At 38.0% G+C, this 13,094-nt stretch overlaps 1 long non-coding RNA gene across 1 annotated transcript; it reads left to right on the top strand.

The window, feature by feature from the left end:
• The first annotated feature begins 381 nt into the window (after positions 1-381).
• On the top strand, positions 382-12,257 carry LOC114892678. The gene is made up of 3 exons (XR_003792766.1): positions 382-407; positions 10,252-10,379; positions 12,160-12,257. It is a non-coding gene; the product is annotated as an uncharacterized LOC114892678 (long non-coding RNA).
• Positions 12,258-13,094: the final 837 nt, after the last annotated feature.

The following is a 13,094-nucleotide window of genomic DNA, read 5'->3' on the forward strand; positions in this document are numbered from 1 at the left end:
AAGCATTGCCAGCCCTCTAGGGTTTTATGCCGTATGTATTACTATATGCCAGGTAGAGCTCTATGCATTTTGCAAATACAAATCCAGGAATCCTCATAATAACCCTGCGCAGTAGATACTATTAGTACATCAGCATTTTGCAGAAGAGAAAACTGAGTCACAGAAAGTTAAGTAACTTGCTCAATGCCACACAGTTCATGATATGGTGAAACCAGAATTAAAATCTGGTTAGTCTATTTCTGGAGTCTCCTTTAACCACTGCAATGTTTGCTGGGAACTTAAATGAGATATTATGTAAAACACTCAGCAGTATGCACTCAGTATTTAATAGCTATCTTTACTATTGTTTACAGCTATTGCCAGCTGATGAAAGCACATTTCTTCTGCTCTTGTCCTGCCCAATCAAGGTAAATGGAATTCAACACTTAGTTTGGGGGTCCTTATCATCTTGTTGTTGGTACCTACTGAAGAGCGAGTAAATCTTTGGTGCTGAAGACTCTTTAAAAATGCCATAGAAACATTTGAGATTTGAGGTACTGTTTAGATACATGGTGTGGCTAGAATTCTGAATTCCTGAAAACCGAAGGGTAATTCTATGGATTTTCATGTCCTAATGATAATACAGTTGTTCAATAATAATATTAGCTAAAGAAATTTGAGGGGAGGAAATAATCTCATTGAAGTTACTTCTTAGCCCATCCACATGGTTTTCAGAATCAGTCACCTTAAGAATGTGCCTGTGCATGTGTGTGTGTGTGTGTGTGTGTGTGTGTGTGAAGACATACCCATTTTTATTTTATGGGTATAACAGATCAGACTTGTGGTTACCAGAGGCAGAGGGTGGGAGGACAGGGATTTGGAGGAAGGTGGTCAAAAAGTACAAACTTTCAGCTGTAAGATAGATAAGTACCAGGGGTGTAATGTACCACATGGTGACTATAGCTACCACTGCTGTATGATATATAGGAAAGTTTTTAAGAAAGTAAATCTTAAGAGTTCTCATCAAAAGGAGAAAATTTTTCTCTTTTTTTTTCTCTCTTATTTTTATTGTATCTATATGTGGAGGTTGATGTTAGCTGAGACTATTGTGGTAATTGTCTCACAATATCTATAAATCAAACCATCATTCTGTATGCCTTAAATTTATACGGTGGTGTAAGTCAGTTATCTCTCAATAAAACTTGGGGAAAAAAGTAAAAATTTTTTTTTTTTTTTTTGCGGTACGTGGGCCTCTCACTGTTGTGGCCTCTCCCGTTGCGGAGCACAGGCTCCGGACGCACAGGCTCAGCGGCCATGGCTCACGGGCCCAGCCGCTCCGCGGCATGTGGGATCTTCCCGGACCGGGGCACGAACCCGCGTCCCCTGCATCTGCAGGCAGACTCTCAACCACTAAAAAGTAAAATATTTTTAAAAAATAAAAGTAATATCAAAGGCCTGTCGACTCTCCTCATCCTTAGCACTCTCCCATCCATGGTCCCCAAGTAGAAAAGTCTAAGAAACTCCCTTGAGATGCATGTAGATGACAAAGAGTGTCATTTTAATAATCCACTTTGGGGCCATGGCTCACTTTCATTGGCCCCCATTTGGTGCTTTTCACACAGGAAAGTCATTAGGATTGAACTCCATCTCAAAGCACTAAGTAAATAGGGAAGTTATACATAGTATCTGTCCCAAACCATGGTACGGTATTCATTGTCTTTTAGTGTTTCTTCCATCTTGTTTCAATACCTAAGAGTGGAAGAAGCACCCTATTGACCCCTGTCCATTCAAACTGTTACATGGGAATTATGAATATACTTCTCATAGGCTCCTTTTCTCTTAAGACATTGAGATAAACAGAAGTAGTTAATATTAGCTCAATTGCTTTATTTTACAGAGGAACAAAAATTTAATAGTTAAGGATTAAAGTTATGTTGCAGCCAGATCTCACAACACAAATTTATTTCTTGGCTGTAGTGCACTTTGAGTGAAAAGTCACTTCCCACACAAATCTGCATAGCATGACTTGCTTTTTTCTTATCAGGGTAACATGATCATAACAATACTTTATCACATGCAAAAATGAAGCCTGAATAGCTGGACAAGTAGCTTTGTCACTGTGGAGAATTCCACTGGAATCCATAGTGACTACAAAGTTTAGTCACATGCTGCACATTTAAGTCTTCCTGTTTTCCATGAACAATTAAAACGTGGCAAGACAGAATAATACAACTAAAAAATAACTTGCCAAGGAATATCATGATTTCTATAGTTTATATGTTTCAGTTTATATGATTCAGTTTGTGATGTAAAATCTCAGTCTTCCTGAAGAACAATTAGAGACAGATGAAAGATATTTTTTATTTGGCATTGCATAATCTCAAACAGGATAATTAGAGGGACTGACTGAAGACAGACAAATGTAATCACAGGGAAGAGAAGGGAAAGAAGGAATAAAGAAAGCAAAAATATGATAATAAATATAGAAGCAGTTCAGAGCAAAGGTGCTGCAGGAGGTTAGAAAAAGCAACAGGATATCCAGCAGCTTTCTAACAGTAGAGAAGGATACAACTGAAGATGGATGGGCTCTGAGGTCTGTACAGAGGGGGTGGAAAGCAGCAAATAATTTAGTCCTTAGTAATCCTAAAAGATTCGTGGCATTATTCTGTGTAGTTTTTAAGTCTTGTGTTCTGAATTTAACTTTACTGGGTTGGATCTGCCTCTACCACTTACTACCAGGCCATCTTTGTGTAAATCAAGCCATTATGTGCCCCTTTCCTCGTAATCTCAAATGAAGATAGTGATAGTACTGAATTCATCCCCTTATTGGAAGAAGTACCACCCTTAGACCTGGCAAAGAGGCCCCTGCTCTGTGTCCTGCATGATAGAGGGTCCTAAATCTAACAAATGAGAATAAAGTGAATTTATTAGAGTATGCATAGGCATATGGGCACTAGCTCAGTGCCTTTCAGCGTTCCTGTGACAGCTTTCAGACCACAGGGAAACACTTCTCAAAATTTCTTGCTCTGTGTCCTCCTAAGAAAAGGGGACCATGTCCAACTCCAGGATTTGAGGGTTTTCCACTGCCCATTTCCCAGCTGAACACAGCTTCAAAGTATTGGGAAGATTGTGTTGGAAGCTCTCATCAACAGGAGAGCAAAGTTTTCTCACACGAAAAGAGTCACTTTCCAATAATGCTGAGCTTCCCTCTTGTTTCTTTTCCTGGATCAATTCCCGTTTCCAGAAGTATTCACAAATTTGTGAATTAGCAAGGTATTTGCAACAGTTGCAATTGGTGGTTGAGGGAAATTGTGAAATATTAAACAGCTCATCATTTTTGAAAGAGTGGGTATGTAGACCTTTAGTTTGGCAAGGCAACTGGATGGACACAACACTAGAATTGCTAATAACTACTTCAATTAAATTGAGTAATGATTTCAGTTTTATTTAAATAATTCTAACTTGAAATTTTGATATTTAATATTATATTTTTCACTCTGTCTTTATTCTTATTAGATGTTTTTGAATATTTAAAAATAATTTAAAACAAAGTTATTTTATTTTTGATTCTCCATCCTTTAATGCATATATTTTGATGCATATATATTTACATTTTGTACACTTTTAAAATAACTGTATTTTTTAATTCTTTGAGTTAGGATTTGTAGAGCACAAATTATGAAAAAATTTGATTATAACAACTTAAAGATTTTGCTGAATTGAAAGCAAGACAACGTATTTTATGAAATATATATAATAATTGATAGATTATGTATTTCTTTATTTCTCACCCAAATATTCTTAGTCCCTCAATAGAACATCTTCCATCATATTTGACAGTTTTGTCATTTTATAGGCATATTTGTTAAGGTAGGAAGTTAAAATATGTTTTGTAATAGTTTTATTATTTAATGTATAACTTAATTTAGAAGATCAAATTCGATGGTATATAATCTTAAAATAATTTAATTAATTTTAGCCATGGCATTTTTCTAGTTACTGAGAAAGAATAGTAAACAAAACAGTCAAAACTCCTGCCCTCAGAGGGCTTATGTTCTAGTGCAGAGGTCCATAAACATTTTCTGTAAAAGGCCAGACAGTAAATGTTTTAGGCTTTGTGGGCTACGTATGATCGCTGTCATATATTCTTTTTTGTTTATCTTTTCAAACCTTTAAAAATTATTCCTCATTGCAGGTCATGCAAAAGCAGGCCATCCCAAAACAGGTCTTGGGCCAAACTTGGCCCTTAGACCTTAGTTTGCAGACCCCTGTTCTAGTGCCTTTAGCCGCAGTGCATCTGGAGGGCATCTCATGAAAGATCAAATCAAGTCCTATATACTTCAGTACCTTCTATGTTCACCACTGAATTCAAACTGGCTTCTTCTAAAAGTCAGTGTGTGTCTGCAAGTGAAGCAACTTGGGGATATGGTGGGGATGTGATGCGATCGGGGTGAGGCATTGTCAAGGCCGAGGAAACTGGACACTGTCAAGTACCACAGGAACAAATTAACTGTTCCATACAATTCACTGTCAGGGACTCAGCTGAGCTGGAGAGAGAGCTGAGCTGTCAGGTATCGAAGTAGCCAACTTCACATACTGAAATAAAGTAACAAGCCAAATGGAAGGAACAGTGAAGCCTTTAATCACTTGCTGCAATAGCATAAGCAAGAGGCTAAATCAGGGAAAGCACTGACTCCTTCCTGTACCAACAAAAGGTTCCTATAGTGTTATGGACCTGGCTCCAGAGTGAGGAAAAGTGACTTCAAGTTTCCCAATAAGGTGACTTCCAAATAGAGACACCTGGGCTAGGAACGGGGATATGCACAAGAGCATGGCTGACCAGGGGGCCTGGGTCCTTGACTGCAGCTCCCTTCAGAGACCACCATGCACTGGCTGTGTGTACATCAGGTCCTGCAGAGGGTGGTTTCACCCCATGAGGCCGCCAGGTAGAATCTTTGTCACTGCCTATGATTGGGCCTGAAAAATCACACAAAAGTTTTTGGCCAGAAGCCAGACTCCTCAGTCATTCTGCAATGACTTTACTTTACATTCTGCATCCTTTACTCTGATGAAATGAACTTACTATTTATTTGACAAATAGTTATTGAGCAGCTGCTCTGTGCCAGATTCTGGGCTCAGCAACCGTGCACCTCTCTGGCTCAAAGAAAAATCTGAAAGGTAGATTCTGTGTATACGGGTAGTTGAATCGTTTTTGAACTATCCAAGTTAAACCTGGCTTTAGCTGGCTCAAAATAATCATATTATTGCTAAACATTTACTGCCTTACAAAATGCTTTACTTTAAAATAATTTGTGGATATAGCCTCTCATGGTTTTAAAACGCTAGTAAATATTTTAGCAAATCTTGAAGTTTCCTGAAAATCATATTATCCTTAGTTTAAGAAATTAGTTCTTAAACATACTGATGGTTTAGATTCTCCCACAGTAGACTGGTTTGTTATTAAAATAATATTAATCTAGAACATTTGTATGTAAAGACTAAGGAGAACTGCACCAAGAAAACTTCTTACTGGTTTTGATCTATTTGTACTTCTGTTAAAATTATTTTGTTTTTAAACAAAAACTTAATTGAGTATAATAATATTGTGCATATGATTCTAGCCTCAGTCTTTAAAAGTGTCAATAAATACATAGACATGTGTATATGCACACTCGTGTGTGCATCTGTGTATAATGATCATTTTGTCCTCCAATAATGATTCCTCATTGTTTTAAACCCATAAAACAGTGCCTTTTGGCATAAAATTTCACAAGGAAGTTGTTCTACTCAATTCAAGACATATAGGGTTCCATTCTTCTCATCTTAACAAAGATGCACCTTATAATATGGTTTAAACTTTGAATTATATTCTATATCAAACATCAGAAAGGAACTTGAAGTCAACTGTCACTTGATTTCTGTCTGCTCAGGTATCATTCTTTTCTTCTGATGATGAATATGTTTTAGTTTAAAGAAATCACAAAGGAGATGAAAACTTCAACCAACACAACAAAAATATATTTTGCAGAAAGCCAAGTTGCAGACCTTTAGAGAGGGCACAAGCTGTGTTTCCAATATTTCAGCTTATGAAAAGGGGGAAATGATTAAAAAGCGAAAGTAACTGGTGTGGCATTTTGTAATCCTACAGAAATTTATTCCATAGAGCTTGGAAGCTATTAGTTCTTTCCCATAATGTCTATGTCTATAACTCATGATTAAAATCATTTTAATATCATTAATTGAATTTACAGAGAACTAAGTGGTTAAAAGTGGTGTTTTGCTCTCTCTCAAAAAAAAAAAAGAGAGAGAGAGAGGGAGGGAGAGAAAAAGAAGCATTTATTGCTTAAAGGGATACATTTCAATTATGAGAAAGTCTTTTATCTGGAATATTTCATTAAGCAACACTGCTAAAAATAAAGATATTTTCTAATGATTAGTTATTCTTAGTATTGCCTAATAAATTGTCAGTCACAAGGCATTTATTAGTCACATGCATACATATCAATATATATGTATAAACACACACATACATGTATATGTACTACATGTATATATACCTCCAAAGTGCTTTGAAGAGGAAAATATTAAGTACAAGGTAGGTCCTGGATTCAAATAGACACAGGTTCAAAGGCTACTTATGTCACTTTTTAGCTGTGTCATTTTGGGCATGTAACTTTACATAACTAAACCTAAATTTTCACAACTATAAAATAAGACTGATAATAATACCTTTTTAAGATAATTCTTCTGAAGATGAAATGAGATAACGTATGTTAATGTTTATCTTAGTTTCTGACACAAGTGCACACATACAGTAAATCTGATTATTATGCTGTTTATAGTTATTAATATGTAAACAGAAGCATTAGCATTTGTTTTCCAGCAACCATCAGTTATGACCATTGATTGCGATACAATTGGCTTTAAATAACAGAGACAGGATGGGAGAACTGATGCTGTGAAAGGTACCTAAATATCACAGTCTGTGCTGAGAAGGCTGTGTGCTCTGGCAATGTACAGAAATTTGGATATCAAACGACAAGGAATATAAAACCCACTACAGCTTGAAAACTTTACTCATGGGAAGACTTCTTTAGGTGTTACCCAGGTTGCCTGGTGGGCCCTAAATAAGAGCCTCAGAAAATTTGTTGCATCTCATCAGAACTGTGTATCTTAAGAAGGACTTGTATTCACTCTTCCTCCCAATTTGAAGATCTCAACAGAAATGCCATTCTATCCCATAAACTTTACTATATTTATAACTTTCCTGACAGTACAACCAATTTGAAATTTAGTGCAAGGGTCGAGTTACTCAATCTTGGAAATTACCATGGGTTTTGTTTAGTTTCTGCAAGTGAAATTCAAAGTATTTAAAAATAGACTAAAAGAGTAAGAAGCAGAAACAGTTACTAGATGTTTGGTGATTTTAAACTTGGGTGAATGGAATTCAAAGCAGTCCTTTAACCTAAAATTCCAAAGTTAGATAGTGTCAGGAACTGAGAAGGACCCAGGATCTGGTTTTATATTTTATAAGTTAAGAAGTTAGCCTGTTACTGTTTCATAGATGCTGCTGGAGGACATACGGCTTTTGGGTCAGAAACAAAGGGCACAGGATACCATATTAATGTCAGTTCTTCAAGCTGCCAAGTCCTCCAGGGGCTACACAATAAGCCTGGATGGATGCTGTACTTACACACAATGGGTCTGTGTCATAGTTGAGGAACACTGATCTTGCAAATTCCACTGCTTTTTATTGACAGCCATAAGCAAGTCTGCATGTTTTCCAGGAGGTGGAAGGGTTACAACATCTCAAGGGTACCAGTGGCATAAGCCATCTTGAGAAATGGCACAGAAAAAAGAACAGTCAGGGCTTTGTAGCTTTGGCACACCCAGGAAGTCATGTAGGAGCACAGGAAGAGCAAGGAGATGATATCTTTATAGATTGTGGATATATATATGTATGTATCTTATATAAATAATACCTATCTATATTTAGTTGTCATGGTCTGAATAGCAATTATGTATTACTATATTTAACATACTGTGACATTTCAATTAAATTAGGTAAAAACTGCATGTAGTGGAAATACTGTAAGGTAGTCTCCGTGATTCTCACTTCTTGGTGTTCATGTCTCTGTATTATCCACTCCTACTGAGTGTGGATGGGACCTGTGACTTGATTCTAACCAATAAAATGTGGCAAAGGTAATGGGATAGGTCGGTTAAATAAGATTGTCTTGTCAGCAGATTCACTCTAGAGACCCTTTGCTGGCTTGATGAAGTAAGCAGCTGTGTTGGGAAGCCCAGGTAGCCAGAGATTTGGGACAACCTCTAGGACCTGATGGTAGGCCCTGCCCAATAGCCAGCAGGAAGCCAGATTTTCAGTCCTATAACTGTAAAGAAATGAATTCCTCTGACAACCTAAGTGAACTTCGAAGTGAACTCATCCCCAGTCCCCAAATGAGAATATAGAGCAGCTAAAACCTTTATTGAAGTCTCTGAGACCCTAGGCTGAGGACATAGGTAAGCCACACTCAGACTCTTAATCGACAGAAACTGTGAGGTGGCAAGAGCTGTTGTTTTAGCCACTAAATATGTACTCTTTTGTTACACAGCAAAGATAATGAAAAAGCTCCAGTGATTCAACACGTATCAGGGATATCTTTTAAGAATAGCAATTCCAATTACTAGTTTAATCAATGCAAAATCATCAAAGTAACACTTCTGAAGTCAAATACATCCTAGAATTTCATTTTTGTATGTACTTTTCTTTTAAAGTTTAGCATATTTACAGAGTTCTGCAACCATCACTACAATCAATTTTAGGACGTTTGCATCACTCCATAAGGAAATGTAGTACCCATTGGCAGTCGCTCTCCATTTCCCCCCAACTTGCCCCATCCCAACCCTAGGCAACCACTAATCTACCCTCTCTCTTGATCCACCTATTCTGGACATGTCATATCAGTGAAATCACACAGTATGTGGTCTTTGGGGACTGGCTTTTTCACCTAGCATATGTTTTCAAGGTTCGTTCATGCTGTAGCCTGTATCAGTACTTCATTTCTTTTTGTTACCAAATAATATCTCACAGTATGGATATGTCACATTTTATTTATCCATTCATTCATCAGTTGATGGACATTTGGGTTGTTTCCACTTTTGAGCTGTTACGAACATACATGTACATGTTTTTGTGTGTACATATATTTTCATTTCTCTAGGAGTGTGATTGATGGGTTATATGGTAACTCTGTGTTTAATCTTTCGAGGAAATGCCAGACTATTTTCTAAAATGGCTGCACCATTTTCCATCCCCACCAGCAGGTGTACAAATGTTCCCATTTCTCCACAACCGCATCAACACTTGTTACTCTCTGTCTTAATTATAGGCATCTGAGTGTGTGTGAAGCAGTATCACACTGTGGGTTTGATTCTTTTATTTATTTATTTATTTATTTATGGCTGTGTTGGGTCTTTGTTTCTGTGAGAGGGCTTTCTCCAGTTGTGGCAAGCGGGAGCCACTCTTCATCGCGGTGCGCGGACCTCTCACTATTGCGGCCTCTCTTGTTGCGGAGCACAGGCTCCAGATGCGCAGGCTCAGTAGTTGTGGCTCATGGGCCTAGTTGCTCCGTGGCATGTGGGATCTTCCCAGACCAGGGCTTGAACCTGTGTCCCCTGCATTGGCAGGCAGATTCTCAACAACTGCGCCACCAGGGAAGCCCGGGTTTGATTCTTATATCCCACGTGGCTCATGACGTTGAGAATCTTTCCATGTGATTTTCTTTACACTCTGACCATTTGCTCTTATTCAGAAATAGCTACATATTTTTGAGGAGTAGAGACTCAATACAGCTGATATATATTGTATGATGTCATTTGAGCATATGTTTGTGTCTGTGTGATAGTATAAGGTCCTAATAATCCATGCAAGATTATCTCCACTGATGTAGGGATTTGTATTTTGGAAAGAAAGAGGCACAGAAGAGTTAAGGGACAATAAAACAAAAGAGACCAATTCAAAATCATAGAGAAAACTGAGGGTTAAGTTGGTTAAGTTCAGGAAAGCAAGAATCCAAAAGTTAGAGAGCACATGGTAAAAATCCAAGGTGAAGCAAGATGAGTGCTGTTTGTGAAATGCGATGAAATATCTTTTGCAACCCCTTATGGACCATTAGAGTTTTAGAACACTGGAGGTTTGGGCCAATTTATGGGTACAGGGTCAATGAGAACTGTTCAGTGTTTAACGTCTCCATTCTTACCTTGCATTAGGTACTTTAAGGCTACAGAACATCTCTCCACCCCTAAAAAATAAAGAAAAGAGAAGAAAAATAGAACCAGAAGGAGGCTTACTGATTATATTGTCTGGACCTGGTACTATCAATGTGAGCTGACAATAGGTAAGTCAGAAACATAAAGCTGAAAACCCACATGTAAACTGGAGGATGGAAAAGATGTGGGAATGGCGATGGCTAATAATAGGGCCTAGATTGTTGTCAGTATAAAGTTTGGGAGAAGAGATATCATTATTTTCCTGGGTTAAGAGAAAAATCCAAATTTAAGTAGTATCAGTGTGAAGTCCAGGGATGAAACAAAAGAAAACAAATAAAATGAGTAACAAGATGTAGAAGGCAGCAAGTCCAAATTATTTATAACATTTAAAAGTTAAAGATCCTGGGACTTCCCTGGCGGTGCAGTGGTTAAGAATCCTGCACCTGCCAATGCTGGGAACATGGGTTTGAGCCCTGGTCTGGGAAGATCCCACATGCCGCAGAGCAACTAAGCCTGTGTGCCACAACTACTGAGCCTGAATTCTAGAGCCCGTGAGCCACAACTACTGAGCCCGCATGCCACAACTACTGAAGCCGGTGCACCTAGAGCCCGTGCTCCACAGCAAGAGAAACCATCGCAATGAGAAACCTGTGCACCGCCATGAAAAGTAGCCCCCGCTCACCACAACTAGAGAAAGCCCGCACGCAGCAACGAAGACCCAACACAGCCAAAAATAAATAAATTAATTAAAAAAAAAAAGTTAAAGATTCTGATCACACATAAATTTTTGTCTCTTTAAAGAGCCATCTCCCTAGGCATAGTCACACACAAAAATGCAGTTCAACTCCTCATTTCCTGGATAGGGAACTAAGAATCAAAGAAATGAGATTTATCCAATTAAGCTAATACTGGCTATATTAATAGACACAAAAACTAGAACTGAGATCTAATCCCAAATACAGTGATTTTTCTTTTTCAGTATTAATTCAACTACCTCTTCAAGCCAGTTGCAAGCTAGGTCTGGTTCTTTATGATATAAAATGGTGGGAATATTTATTAAGGACATGATTAATTCAGTTTCTCTTTCTCTACTTCCCAGTTTACTCTATGACTATCACCTCAGGAAATTCCATTCTGAGACCTACATGCTTACCTGTTCTCTACCATTATCCAGGCATAATATAAGGTCTAGATTCCACTTATTTTACCGTGGATAAAACACTGTATGAATACTGTACAAACAATGTACAAACATTATACTTGTACAAGAGGAATTAATGTCTCTAACAATGATTGGTACTCTAACAAAGATTGCTCTGAGTTTATTATTAAAACACAAAATTACATGTAAACTTGACTGATCTAACCCACCTAAGTGGTTTTCTTTCACTGCAGAATAAAATAATATGAAGCAACATCAACCAAAACCAAATAAACAATATAAATGGTCTTGAACAGTTGAATATAAACAACATACAGGTATGCCTAAAGCTTATTATTTATTTATTTATTTTTTGCGGTACGCGAGCCTCTCACTGTTGTGGCCTCTCCCGTTGCGGAGCACAGGCTCCGAGATGCGCAGGCTCAGCGGCCATGGCTCACGGGCCCAGCCGCCCCGCGGCATGTGGGATCTTCCCGGACCGGGGCACGAACCCGCATCCCCTGCATCAGCATGCGGACTGTCAACCACTGCGGCACCAGGGAAGCCCTAAAGCTCATTATTTAAATGAAAACTTTAGGCAACTTGCTGTCTTTTACAGTTTTTTTTTCATTTTTTAAAAAATGTGCATTGCACAATGTATATGCCAGAAACAGTTGTGGCCTACTTAGAATGCTAAATGTTAAATTTCTGAATCAATCATAACCTCTCTGTTTCCAAGATATTTATAAATCTTTCCTCCTCTTTAGGGTCTTCAAGGACTGTATACCACCAAGAAACTAAAGAATCTTGTACAAAGCATTTGCACACTGTAGATGAGCTTAGTGAATATTTGTTGATAATGAGGTTGATGATAAAGTATCACTGATTTTTTATATCTCAGAGTGGTTTCTCTGCACTGGAACGTTTCTTGTTAAAGATGATGTTTTCCTCCTAAACTTTGGTTTTTAACACCCCTTGATGAGTGCCTTTACAGAAATTGATGTAAGAAAGTTGCCATCCTGTTCTCTGCATCCCAATGGCAATTACAAAGAGTTTGTAGAGCTTGAATGAATTCTTTTTAAGGCCCTGTTTAGATAAATTTTCAGCATTTATCCAATTACAACAGATATTTGCACACACCAAAACTTTGCAAAAGTAGTTATAAAAAGTCTTAAAAGCTATTTTCACAAAACCAGACTTTTACAAATGCAGTTTTAAAATGACGTATCCAGCATTTCTAATGAGGAAATAATTGGCTTTGTGGGGGAACACACCTTGAATGACCATTTTGTGCAAAGAGTTAGGTCCCAGAGGCAGGTCAATCAGAGAGCGTACAATGGAAGACGGGCTAGATTCCTCTGTACAGGTAGATGCTCTAAATATGTCAAATATTCACATTTAAGTTTTATGCATAACTGCAAGGACTCTTATCTTCCAGTACAATCTGCCGTAAACACATTTCTGGTATGAGTGTTTCTTGTAAAAAAAGAAATTGGCAGAGTACTACCATTTGAAAGGTGAGGTACACATACAGGGTGATGAGACAATACACAACCTTAACCAGGTCAGTAGAAGCATGAGTTCGGAACCGGAATTAACCAAAAAAGCTGCCTCTTCCCCTTTTAAGCACTGCCTCTTCATCACCATCTGCTGAATCTCTGGCGATCTTGGGAGGAGCAATGCTTGCCACCATCTGCGAAAT

This window comes from Monodon monoceros, unplaced genomic scaffold, assembly GCF_005190385.1.
Source record: "Monodon monoceros isolate NGI ecotype Baffin Bay Population unplaced genomic scaffold, NGI_Narwhal_1 Super_Scaffold_12, whole genome shotgun sequence".
In the NCBI taxonomy this organism is placed as follows: domain Eukaryota; kingdom Metazoa; phylum Chordata; class Mammalia; order Artiodactyla; family Monodontidae; genus Monodon; species Monodon monoceros.